The 12,885-nt window shown below is 38.6% G+C and overlaps 1 protein-coding gene across 1 annotated transcript in view; it reads right to left on the reverse strand.

The window, feature by feature from the left end:
- The window catches only part of LOC110439461 (uncharacterized), a 1,085,403-nt gene that overhangs the window by 159,787 nt on the left and 912,731 nt on the right, over window positions 1–12,885 (reverse strand). The window lies entirely within an intron of this gene.

Here is a 12,885-nt window from a genome sequence, read left to right on the forward strand (position 1 = left end):
ACTGCTTTGATGCTGCTTTTGGTGATAATATAACGTTCTAAAGGTACAGTTAAAAAATTATGTACAAGAATAAAACCCAGATGAAAGAAGTAACAAGTTGTAATTGTATTTTATATTAAATAATATTACATTTAATATTATATAATATTACATTAACCATACTATAGTAAGTTTTATTATACTGTATATACTGTATACATGCATGCATACACACACACACCAAACATTCTAGTGTCATGTAAGAGGCAAATACCAAACTAAAACAAATGTGTTAAGCACAAATACTTACATGCAAAACCTATTGCATTTCTATCTAATTTATACATCTACATCCTACAACATACAGAGTAATGTGTCCAGAGTAAATGCGACTGTGAGGGAGATGCCATCCATCACAAGGCTTAGGGTCTACACTGAGCATCTCATCTGCCGGGTGAAGCAACAAGCTGGACAGTCATCATCTCTTTCTATTACAGCAAGCATCAACCTGATTTACACAATGGCTTGCCTTCTGCCCATCAGTAATATTTTGGGATTTTCCGCCTGGATTTTGCCTACCCAAATTTAAAAGCTTGCCAAATCCACATGCAGAGGTGTAAATGAAAAAAATTGGTATAACTTTAAAGGGTCACGAAACACCAAAACACATTTTTTGAGCTGTTGACAGTTGTATATGTGTCCCACACTGCTAAAAACACTATTAAGACACCTATATTTCACTAAAAAGTGTAAATTGGTTGTTTTTGCGTTATTTCAAGCAAATTCGTACTTCCGGTTTGAAACGAATTTTTGAAGCTGCGTCACGGTCATGACATAATAGCCTGTATTCCAGCGTGCAGACTGGACGTCTGTGCCAGAGTGAGTCTTGTTACGTCTTACAGTGTGCTGCATTAATGGATGAGTAAGGCTTGGTTCAAACCAATCAGCGCGCTCTATTGTGCCACTTCATTAACATTCATTACTGTCAGAGTGTAGACGGCAGAGACGCCACGTTTTATTGGAAAAACAAGCATGAAGTGTTGCTTTTATAGTTTGCTGCAGTTAAGTTTTGTTTTCATTTTCTCTCTGTGAGAGCGCAGCTGGCGTCACGTGTGGATTAACAGTGTACGCGACGCGCGACAACAATAACTTACGTGTCTAAGGAGGAACTTTGTTTACCTGAGAGCTGTTCTCATCTGCAAACGCTGAGATCTGGATTCGCTTGTTTTCTTCTCTTAATAAAGATCTGGTTGCTGTGGATTGTCCTGTCTCTACAGATTTGGTAAGTGAGCGACCAGTGCTCTTTATTTATTCAGTTCGTATTTTATTCGTATCAAACAAACTATTGCACCAAGTGTAAACAAGTTAGCACTAACAGTTACAATTAAACTATAACCTCGTGTTGAATTTTGTGACTGGAATAACACACGCGACTTTCTGACACTACCTGCCGAGTGCATCTAAGTTTCCGGGAAATGCTAAGTTTTTTTTTTCTCTCATTCGCCGTGCGGTATCAAACATTGCATGAAAAATACACGCTTAGAGCAGTTCCTTGAATCAAATATCACGTTTGTTGCGAGGGGCATGAATGAATTCCCTGAATGAAAGAGCCAAACTGCAGTTAAAGTCCACTATTTAATAATTTGGCAAATAATTCGACTACAGATGTCCATGTAACTTTGTCCGCTGTGGTTGTGTGTTTTGACTCTGAAATTCAGCGCGCCCAAATAGACACTCCCACACCAAGCCTCTTTTCTTCCTCCGACACTCCCCCCTAAACAGAGCTGGACACGCCCACTTTTCTGACTTTTTCCAAAGTAGAGGTGTGAAAACACCCTGCTGAAACGAGGGGGTTTCATGGCCCTTTAAAACCCTTTGCATTTTCACAAAACACTATTGAGAGCATTTAAAATACCTGTATATGTTGTCTGTGTTATAATAAACAGCTAAAAAAAGAGGCACTTTTGTATTTATTTATTTTTGATTAACTCAAATTTTAAAGTGTACCTTTTAGGTTCTGTGTGGTCTAGCGTGTTGTAATTAATTTTGGTGGTTCCTGCACATGTCTGTAATCATAGTAAAAAAGAAAAATGTCTCTACCATTATCTATGCAAAAGTTATTGTATTCCAACTGTTGAGAGGTGCTGTACAAGCCACAGGGATCGATCATTGCTTACATATTTCACTATTCTTTTGTTTGATCAAACATAATTTACTATGTTTGGACCACATCAGACATATAAAAGGATTACTTATGCACATCACCTCAAAAACAGAGGAGAATGGCCCTGAAGCACACAGCATAAGGTAAGAGATGACAGCTGTCTGTGCTATCTGGGGCTGCTTATTGATCATGAATGTATTGTTTTCAATTCTGCGCTATGGAAACACCATGGTTCATCCGGCAACTGTTTGATATGGGAATATAATTCACTTTCATTTGAGCTATAACTTGTACATGTGTCATATGAAAAATATGAAAATGGGCTGTGGGGTCCCCGGTCCCCTTATTATGGTGGGCACATCCCTTATTATGGTGGGCATATCCCTTATTTTCACATCCCAATGTTGACAGGTATACCCTACATAGTAAAGCTGAACTGTAGTAGGTATTGTTGTTCCAAAGACATCTACTTTAGTTCCTAGTTTATAGGTCTTACTGTTCCCCTAAGACCTCTCAATACTAAAAAATTTGTTCTGAAAGAATCTCCATCTGTACCTATCCAATAGAGTGAAGGAACTATGACATCAATTTGTATGCAAAAACCCGGAAGCGAGTTAGCATTTTAGCACTTCCGGTTCCCTCGTCCCAAAGTCAGTGGGTTTTTTGTATGGGGTTTCAGTAAAATCGCTAAAATAAGGTCCGTGGCTAACACAAACTCACTATACTTTCACGTTTTATTCTATGACATAAAACACATCCGTTACAGCACACTCGTGAATTTTTAAATCGCTTATGCTTCTTCAATAAGGACGGTTGCTATCAAAGTGCTAAATGAGACTACAGGTGGTGTCGAGGACATTATACGTCATTGAAATGATCAGGGGCCTCATGTACGAAGACTTGCGTGGAAATCTTACTAAAACATTGCATAAGCTGTAAATGTGCGTACGCAGAAAAAAATTCAGATGTATGAAACACTGCGTACGCCGAATCTCACGCATATTCTTTTGTACATCCGAATGAACGTGAAACTGAGCGCAACATGCACGAGCACAAAACCCCTTCTGCCTCCTCCCCCGTATGAATATGCTAATGACTATGCTAATGGCAAAACCCAACGAAAAAGCAACGGCAAAATCAAGCAAAAAGAGAAACTTTGAACAGAATGTGAATTGGAGGTGCTGCTTTCGGAGGTAGACCGGAGAAAAGCGGTGTTATTTGCAAGTTTGTTCTCCGGAATTAACAACAAAAGAAAAAAATAGAGTGGGAGAGTTTAGCTGATACGGTTAACACAGTTGGGTCTGAACATCGCACTGAGTGCATTAAAAAAAAGAAATAGTGTGGTTTATATCTGTAAAATGTTGCAGCACTCTGAACAGTCTCAGTGGCGCAATTCGTAAGACGCATGTGATCATGTATTGACACGTTCGAGCATGAACTCGGCTCGAATCCAGTGTCTGAAGTACTCTTTCTTCTTTTTTCCCCCGCTACATATCAGATTTTGCCAACTATTTATCACGAGAAAGACAAGTAGGAATCATCAATAGGTTCATATCAATAAGCATCATATTTTATTAGCAGATTTATTGAATGGAAATGTTACTGATTCACGCATGCAAATTCATCTTCAGATAGTGCCTTTATAGCAATGTGCGTGCAGTAGATAGCTCAGATTACATTGGGAAAACAGGCAACTGCTGCAAATTGTGCTTTAATGTTTAGCTGGTCAACTGTATGGTATGGAAACCTTACATACCTACTAGATGAACCCGTCTCATACAGCTGCCATTGCAAGGCTCAGACACTTTGTAGAGAAGAATTTAACACAACTGCCTCTAGGAGTCGCCAATGGAAATAAAACACACACGCACAAAAAATGTGCGTACGCCAGCCAGAAAGCTGCCGTGAAGCTGCGCACATTCCCACGTTCAGTTCATCGTTAGTAAATCCAAACGTGAGCGATTCTGAGAGTGAAACCTGGTGTATGCAAAGTTTTTGTGCGTACGCAGCGTTGATACATGAGGCCCCTGGTCTGTAGCGCAGCTCGCTTCTGTTGGGCATTTGGATTTGTCTGTTATTTAGGTATTTTCATGAATAGTATTTTATAGTTTGTAGTATTTTTCTAATTGGGAATTCAGATTGTGTGTAGATAATTCCTTCACTTGTAAAGACTGTCGAGACAGATTCATTTGTTGATCATTTATTTTAATTAAACGATACTCACCAGTTCAGCCTGCCTTTTTCCTGCTCTCAGTAATGCAAACGTGTAAATAAATGTGTAAAAATACATGCATTTTAACTGTCATTTTTAGGAAATCAAGTGATTTTTCGTCTTTTTTTCTTTATCTAAACAAGTTTAACTCTGTCATAACTGCAATATTTACACTCATCCGTAAAATATATAGCATATTTGACTGTATGGGCTGCTTTTCACTGTACTTCGTGACATAAAAGGAATATTGAATGTTGCTCTGTGTCCATGATGGAACTTGCAGGCATTGATTTGATAGACTTGTCCCTCACGCCTCATTTCTGTCGTCTGTTAAAGCAAGCAGGCTGTGTGCACGCGAGCGATACACTTATTTAAATATGTATTATGATAATACTATGTAGGCACATTTATACATAGTTTTTAAACTTTTAGAACAACCGTAAAGCAAAACAGATTTATTTCTCACTTAAAAACGATCCATAAGGCACGTAGGTCTATGTGTTTGTTTGTATTTATTTGTTTATAATATATACTGTGGATTATAATATAATAAACAGAGAGATTAACTCTTTGTCATGGACATTATTTCTAAAAAATAAGCTTGATAAGTCGACTGTAGCAGGGTGGTGCTGACGTCACAGGCACGTGCCCCGAGGGCTCTGTAGTCCGTTTATAGCCTAATGTTAGCTTTTCATCTCTTGCGTTTGCATTTAAGATCCAAAAGTGCTCAAAGTTGTATTTTCATGTGAGGATTATCCGGCTGGACAAAACGTGTTAGTGTAATGAAGTGTTTGAACACAGAGCTTATTATTGGCAATCTTCGAAAAGCCTATGGGAAAATCCTATAGGGATTTTCATGAGGGAACCAGTTTTATGCTAGCAGCCGATTAGCCTACAAAGTGACGTCATAGTTCCTCCACTCTTATAGTTACCATGTTAGCCACCAAAAGCATAACAGCTATGCATCTTTTTCTTTAATGTTATTTTATTTCATTCTACATTTTCTTTTATTATTTAATTTTATTTACTTGAATATTTATTGTGTCTTTAACTTAGTAAATATCCATAAAGATCTTGAGCGTAGATTTATATTGCTAAATGGCTCTATGGATAGCATTGAAATATATTGCTGCTTTAATTGTTATTCTTTATCAGAGCTCTCACTCCTCGCGACGGCCCTCCCCTGGCGGATCCCTTTGAGAGAGGACCAACTCTCGCAGGGACAGGGCACCATCTGGCACCCTCGCCCCGATCTTTGGAACCTCCACGTGTGGTCCCTAGACGCGAGGAAGACTTAGGTAACCTACCGACTGCGGTGGTTAATACCATCACTCAGGCTAGAGCCCCCTCCACGAGGCGCGCCTACGCCCTGAAGTGGAGTCTATTCACTGAATGGTGCGTCTCTCGCAGAGAAGACCCCCGAAATTGCCAGATTAGTGTTGTGCTCTCTTTCCTTCAAGAGAAGTTGGACAGCAGGCTGTCGCCCTCCACTCTCAAGGTTTACGTGGCCGCCATCTCCGCTTATCATAGCGCGGTAGCTGGCGGCACCGTGGGAAAGCATAACCTGGTCATCCAGTTCCTTAGGGGTGCTAGGCGAATTAATCCATTTCGCCCCCCTCTCATGCCCTCTTGGGATCTCGCCCTCGTTCTCACGAGTCTGCGATCCGATCCCTTTGAGCCACTCGAATCAGTATCTCTAAGATTTCTGTCCCTGAAGACAGCTCTGCTGGTTGCGTTGGCCTCCATCAAGAGGGTCGGGGACCTGGAGGCATTTTCGGTCAGTGACTCGTGCCTGGAATTCGGGCCGGATTACTCTCACGTCATCCTGAGACCCCGCCCCGGTTATGTGCCCAAGGTTCCTACCACCCCCTTTAGAGATCAGGTAGTGAACCTGCAAGCGCTGCCCCCGGAGGAGGCAGACCCAGCCCTTTCTTTACTTTGTCCAGTTCGCGCTCTGCGCATTTATGTGGACCGTACTCAGAATTTTAGATCATCTGAGCAGCTCTTTGTCTGTTATGGCGGTCGGCAGCAGGGAAGTGCCGTATCAAAACAAAGATTATCCCACTGGATTGTGGATGCCATTTCACTCGCTTATTCGAGTCGAGGTCAGCCGTGTCCCCCGGGAGTTCGTGCACACTCCACTCGGAGCGTTGCATCCTCTTGGGCGCGTGCACGCGGCGCCTCTCTAACAGACATCTGTAGAGCTGCGGGCTGGGCGACACCCAACACATTTGCAAGGTTTTACAATCTGCGAGTGGACCCGGTTTCCTCAAGGGTATTAGGTAACCCTTTGGTGATTGAGGAGACAACTCGGTAGGGTGTTGAAACACGCTTGCTGCGCCATTCTCCCTAACACGGAGGTACGTGCGCCTTTTTTATCTGTCAGTAAAGTTCCCCGTCAGGTGAGCCCTGCAGATTCCTCCGTGGCCCCCAGCACTGACTCAGCGGAGGAGTCACTTGCTGGCCCACTACGTTGTAGGTCTGCCCGCTGGTCAGCCCGCGTTTTGGGTATAGGTGCCTGCTATGCGTGATCCCCACTAGGCGATCCCATATGCTTATTCCGCCACGGTTAAGTCCCCCCCCTGGGCGGACCCGTGTCTTCCCTCTCCGCTAACCACTCTTTTGCTATGCGTACTCCCCCTTTTTAGGGCTAGTCCATATGTAATTCTGCCATCTATCCCCCCCTTGGGTAACGGATGGCCTCCGCAGCGTCCTCCCTATCGGGATTGCACGCTTCCCAACGTACTGTCGTATTTCCTAGAATTATCTAGATGCTCACGACTTCCCAAAAAATATATCTAAATCCGTAAAACTTCTGTTGAAGTAGGATAAATTAGGGCCAGGGACACGTTGGAGGACCGCGCCCCCCATGATGTGGGTGCGTCACGCTTGCTTGACTATCTCCTCATCGGGGGTGTTGGTAAGGTGCAGTCATTATGGCGCTTTCAATGGGCTCCCAATGCGTGGATTTTACAAATCAAATCCACTTATAGTGCTGAAGTTCCCCCCGAAGGGGAACGTTCGAGGTTACTAAAGTAACCCTTCGTTCCCCGAGGAGGGGAACGGAAGCACTATACTCCGTCGCCATAATGACTGTCCCTTAGCTGTTTGAAAGTCTCTTCAGCTTAAAAGGATGGCGTCTGCTGGCTTCAGGTGTGCTTATATGCTGAGATAATTGCAGATGTCGCACACCTGCGCAAGCTTACGCTGCCAATTAATTCATTCATTGGCCCGTTCAATACTCTCCAGACAAGCGGCTTCTGATCCGAATCCTCCCAATGCGTGGATTTTACAAATCAAATCCACTTATAGTGCTTCCGTTCCCCTCCTCGGGGAATGAAGGGTTACTTTAGTAACCTCGAACGTTCTCCAAAATATTTCCTATGATTTTCAATATGAACATGTGTGCTGAGTCCCGCATTTAAAACACGCTTTACGGTACCGCTCGACGCGGATCGCTTGATGTCAGTGTCTGCGCGGTCACGGTCGCGTGCATGAGAGCGGCCAAGAGCGTTCCCGAGTGAATATTCCCTAAATGGGGTGTCTGCAGACTTGGATCCAGGCCGTTTTACGATCCTAATGCGTCCAGTGGATGGGATGAAAGAGACATGGCCAAATAAAACATTTGAAGTCAACGCTCCCAGATTATTAAATGTCCTGTTCATAAATATATATTTTTAATTAGATTAGGCTAATAATGAACGCTAAGTTAATGTATGCAGAATTGATACACTCACCAAATAATTTCACATATACAAAAGCCCAATTGCAAATTAGTTTAGATTCATTTAATTAAAAAATAATAATAAAATAAAAACACAAATAGTTGAATAGTGTAACGGTTTATTGTAGCCTGGGGTCCGTTCTTCGTACGTGGATTACTCAGTTAGCTGGATTTGGATATTGACGATTTGACACGATCTAGCCTATATGTACATTAATAGATATAAAAATGTCCAATGTAAAAAGCAAAACAAGGTGTTTTGATTAGTTTTTAATAAATGAGATTATTTTGGATAATGAATGTATTTTCAAAAAAGCATTTTAATCCAAAAAGATTGTGTTGAAAAGAACAAAAGGTAAAATAAGTGAGCGATGTAGAAGTTTCCCAGAAAGAGCAGGTATCCTTTAAACTGCTAGACAAGAAATAAAATATATATTAATATTATATAATAAAACCATTTTATAATTACTTAATAAAATAGTTCTTTAACTTAATTTGTTAAGAGAGCTTTAGGGTGGCAGGATCAATGATGATGATTTTTTTATTTCAAGTCTGTAAGACTTATTTGAGTTCATATTTAGGTTATTTACTAAAATATACACTAAAATATATCATTTAAATCGTTCATGGAGATGAATGCAGTAAATAGTCTGCATAAAAAAGTAAAAAAATAAATTTGGGCAAACAAGCTAACCTTTATAACCAGATTATTTAACAAAAGATGAATTACTGCAGTAAAATATTTGTAGTCTTTTAATAAGCAAGATGTGTGCAAGATAAAGAGGGTGTAAAAAGTAAATTGTTTGTTTTGAAACTTTTGAATCGGAATTTGTCCAATTATAAACCCGAAATACACGTGTTTGTTGTCATGTGGTGAACTTGGCCAATCGTGTAATATCGGTGTCGTCATCAGAGCTCCTGCAGTCGCTCTTCAGAAGCTGCATGGTCTGAGTTTGCCGTCTGATCTCGGAGCGCTGTCGCGGTACTTTGATGCCACATGTGACAGTCACGTGGCGTCGGCGCAGCATCAATCAGGACAAGATTTCTAACCAGCATGCACCGCTTTAAGACAGATTTCGATCGATCTGCGCAGCGCTGCATGAAGTCGAACGCACCTTGTTTCTACCGGCAGGTGGGAGTGGCACTGTTGTCATATGGTTTTAAAAAACTCCGCTACTGCACTTCATTTATTCATTGTTTTATTTATTCATTGTTTTAAGGAGCTAAAGTTGATGAGGTAATATTTTTTTCTCTTTTGCGAAAGTGAATAGTTCCAACTACTGATGAAGCTTAATATTTGTTTCCACAGTATAAAATGTGTGTAGTTTTGTTGAAATAAAATAACTGTAATCGATCATATCAATGTAAATACATGCGAATTTATCAGTAAAATGTAAATTGTACTAGCTTTCTAGATATGAAGTAGATATCTAGACATAGTTATCGAGATATGATATGGGCAGTCACTTCTGTTTCTGTAATTAAATCACAGTGAATTAATGGATCTAGCTTATTATTTCATAGCTACATTCTACTGTAACATGCTATGTCAGTTAGCAGGGGATTATAAATCGACTTTCTTATTAAAATACCTAAGATGGCTGGAAGAACACATAGTTGAAGTCAGAATTATTAGCCCCCCCCCCCCCCTTACCCCTAATTTTTTTCCCCCTAATTTCTGTTTAACGGACATTTTTTTCAACACATTTCTAAACATAATGGTTTCAATAACTAATTTCTAATAACTGAATCATTTTATCTTTACCATTATAACTATAAATCATATTTGACTAGACATTTTTAAGACTATACATCTTAAAGTGACATTTACAGGCTTTAAATGCAGGGTAGGTAGGCAAGTTATTGAATAGTGATGGTTTGCTGTGTAGACTATCGGGGTAAAAAATGCTTGAAGGGCTAATCATTTTGACTTAAATTTTTTTTTTTTTTTAAATGCAAAATTGTTTTATTCTAGCTGAAATAAAACAAATGAGACTTTCTCTAGAAGAAAAAAATATTATCAGACATACTGTGGAAATTTCCTTGCTCTGTTAAACATCATTTGGGAAATATTTAAAAAAGAAAAGAAAATTCAAAGGGGGATAATAATTCTGTATAAAACATTCATTGTCGCAGTCGTGTAAATGATCAAAGTTTTGTCATGTTTTTTCAGATCTTATTTTTATTCAACTACAGCAATAGCTGATGCCTTCATCCATATTAGGGATTTCCTGGACTGTTCATCTTCTTTGTGAGGCATATATAATTTCTGCTCAGGTATGAATGAAACGGCCATTACATGTATTTAAAGTGCTACAATGCCCACATCAACCATTTTGAGGAAAACTGAAAAAAAAAATCCCTCTAAAGTAATTTGTAGTAAACATATTTTTAGCATATAGATCTTTATTGTAATTTTTTTGTACTATTTTTATAAAGTTGTTATTATATCAAAAAGAGTAGCCTATTGAATATCAATATTTTGCATGGTATTGAATTAAAATATTCCAGTATCTTGACAACAAACCTAAGGTAATCACTCTGTCCAACATGTTTGTTAGCTTTTTATCACATTGGATAACAACTCACTCTAGAAAATAAATCCTATTTTCAGTTTTGAAGACATGCATTACATTTTTTAAAAAAGTAACAAAAAAACTTAAGAGGTGTGATATGGCTTATAACAGACTAGTAAATGAGAAGTGGGTTAATTTATCAATGTTTTTTTCCTTTTTGGTGTTACAAGTCACAAAGCTTCACAATTGATTGTTAAACTGTCAACTCAAAAACCCTTTATTTCTTATTAAACCATTTATAATCCTATTATTAACATTACAGTAGATCACTTTATGTAAGTGAGGGTATATTAGTGAGGTGAATTAGAACGTCTTTTTTTGTGTGGTTAGGGGATACTTTTTAGGGGCTAAGCCCCTTATCCCTTTCGACGCTAGCAACACCCCTGTAGCAAATGTTTAGGCAAATTTATAAAATTATGTAATTGTCCTTTTCTTACATTATCAATTGCTTGTGTCATGTTGCTCAAAAAGTGTAATTATTTATTGAATAGTGTAACCCAGTAGTCACCAACCTTTTTAAGCCCAAGATTTCCTAGTTCAACCTTGATGATATGGAAGGTCTACCTAAAGATAAACAGGTAGAAGACAGCTTTTTCCTTGAGCCCTTTATTTCATTTTTCTGTATCAATATTCTTACACATTCTTCAGTCTGCATATTTGGAATACTTACTCCATCTCTTTTTTTTGCCTTTACCATTTTAACCTTAAGTGTGTGGAATATTTTAAGTCCTCATGTCTTATATTTGTTAAATACATTAAATTTTAATATGTCACCGTAGGGCTTTTATGAGTCAAATTAAATAATTTACACTGCAAATAATTTTGAGATTAATGTTTCAAATACATTTTATAATGTACTAAAAATGTTGGTAGAAATTTCATGTCACCAATATAACAATGTACTTTATCAGTATTACCTGATGTAAACTATGACAGTCATTGAACAAGACTGGACTATATGTATATTAATTATTTAAATTTTATCATCACAAATTGACTGTTTTTGAGTGCTTAAACACAAAATTAAATTTTTTAGTGTACACAAAAACAGCAGGTGCTATGAACAAAGTATTTTATTTACCACAATTACTACACAAAAAATGTTTTTACATGACAAAGAACACTAGAAACTAAAAAGAACAATATACAATGGGGTTGCAAAGAACTCTAGAAACTAAAAAGAACAATATAAAATAGGGTTGCAAAGAACACTGGACACAAAAAAAGAACAATATACAATGGGGTTGCCATTAACTGAACTACATTACCCCAAATGTGGGGGCCCGCAAAATGCCCTCTTTCATGTAAATTTCAAAGTCCTCAAACATTCGATGCATTGGCAGCCTCAAAACAATAGTACATGTATTTGCTTCAGGGTAAATTTTGGCATGCTCATTATCCTGTTGATGCAGGAACTCAAGTGCTGGTTCAACAGGGAAACCCAGCCTCTGAATGGAGGTTGAACCTGAAGCAAATGCCAAAACCTGGCTTAAAGAAAGTGGTGACGATGCTCCCTCTGAGAAAAAAAGATAAAAATAAAAAGATTATTCAGGTTTTCATTTAATTTTAAATATGGATATTCTTACAAAAAACCATAACCACTTCAGTAGGCATTTATTATGTAACAAATTTTGTTTATGATTGCTCTGATCATGATCAATTTTAATTTGTTTTTAGATTGGAACAGTCAGTACTTATGTGCAGTCATATGTGCTCATAAAACACTGTTTCTATAGCAATCTATGGACTTATAATGTCATGAACTAATAATGTATCACAAACATCAAAGAACTAAAGAAAAAAAGACAGAATCAATTTAATTTTATTTTTTATATATGTGATTATAACCACACCTATAACCATGTAATACATGAAGCTAGAATAAGTTTTTTTTTAGTGTAAAAGCAGAACATCTGGTGTCTATTTTGAAATATTTTTTGTGCAGATATTCGTGCAACAAAATATTGTGGGGGTCATGAAAATTAGATGAAAATCATTCAAAACACTGGTGGTGGCTGGCAACCTTTAAAAAAGACATTGGAGAGGAAAGAAAGCACATAACAATTGTATAATGTTACAGAGTGTAAACCATGTATAAGGCCGTACTCACACTATGTACAGTTGCCTTGAACCGGGCCAAAGCACGCTTGTCCCCCTCCCGTCTCCCCCGATGGCCCGCACTCACATTACATTCAAGCCTGGGCATGCTTACATCATCGATGCTGTGCTG

This window comes from Danio rerio, chromosome 4 (genome assembly GCF_049306965.1).
Source record: "Danio rerio strain Tuebingen ecotype United States chromosome 4, GRCz12tu, whole genome shotgun sequence".
Classification (NCBI taxonomy): domain Eukaryota; kingdom Metazoa; phylum Chordata; class Actinopteri; order Cypriniformes; family Danionidae; genus Danio; species Danio rerio.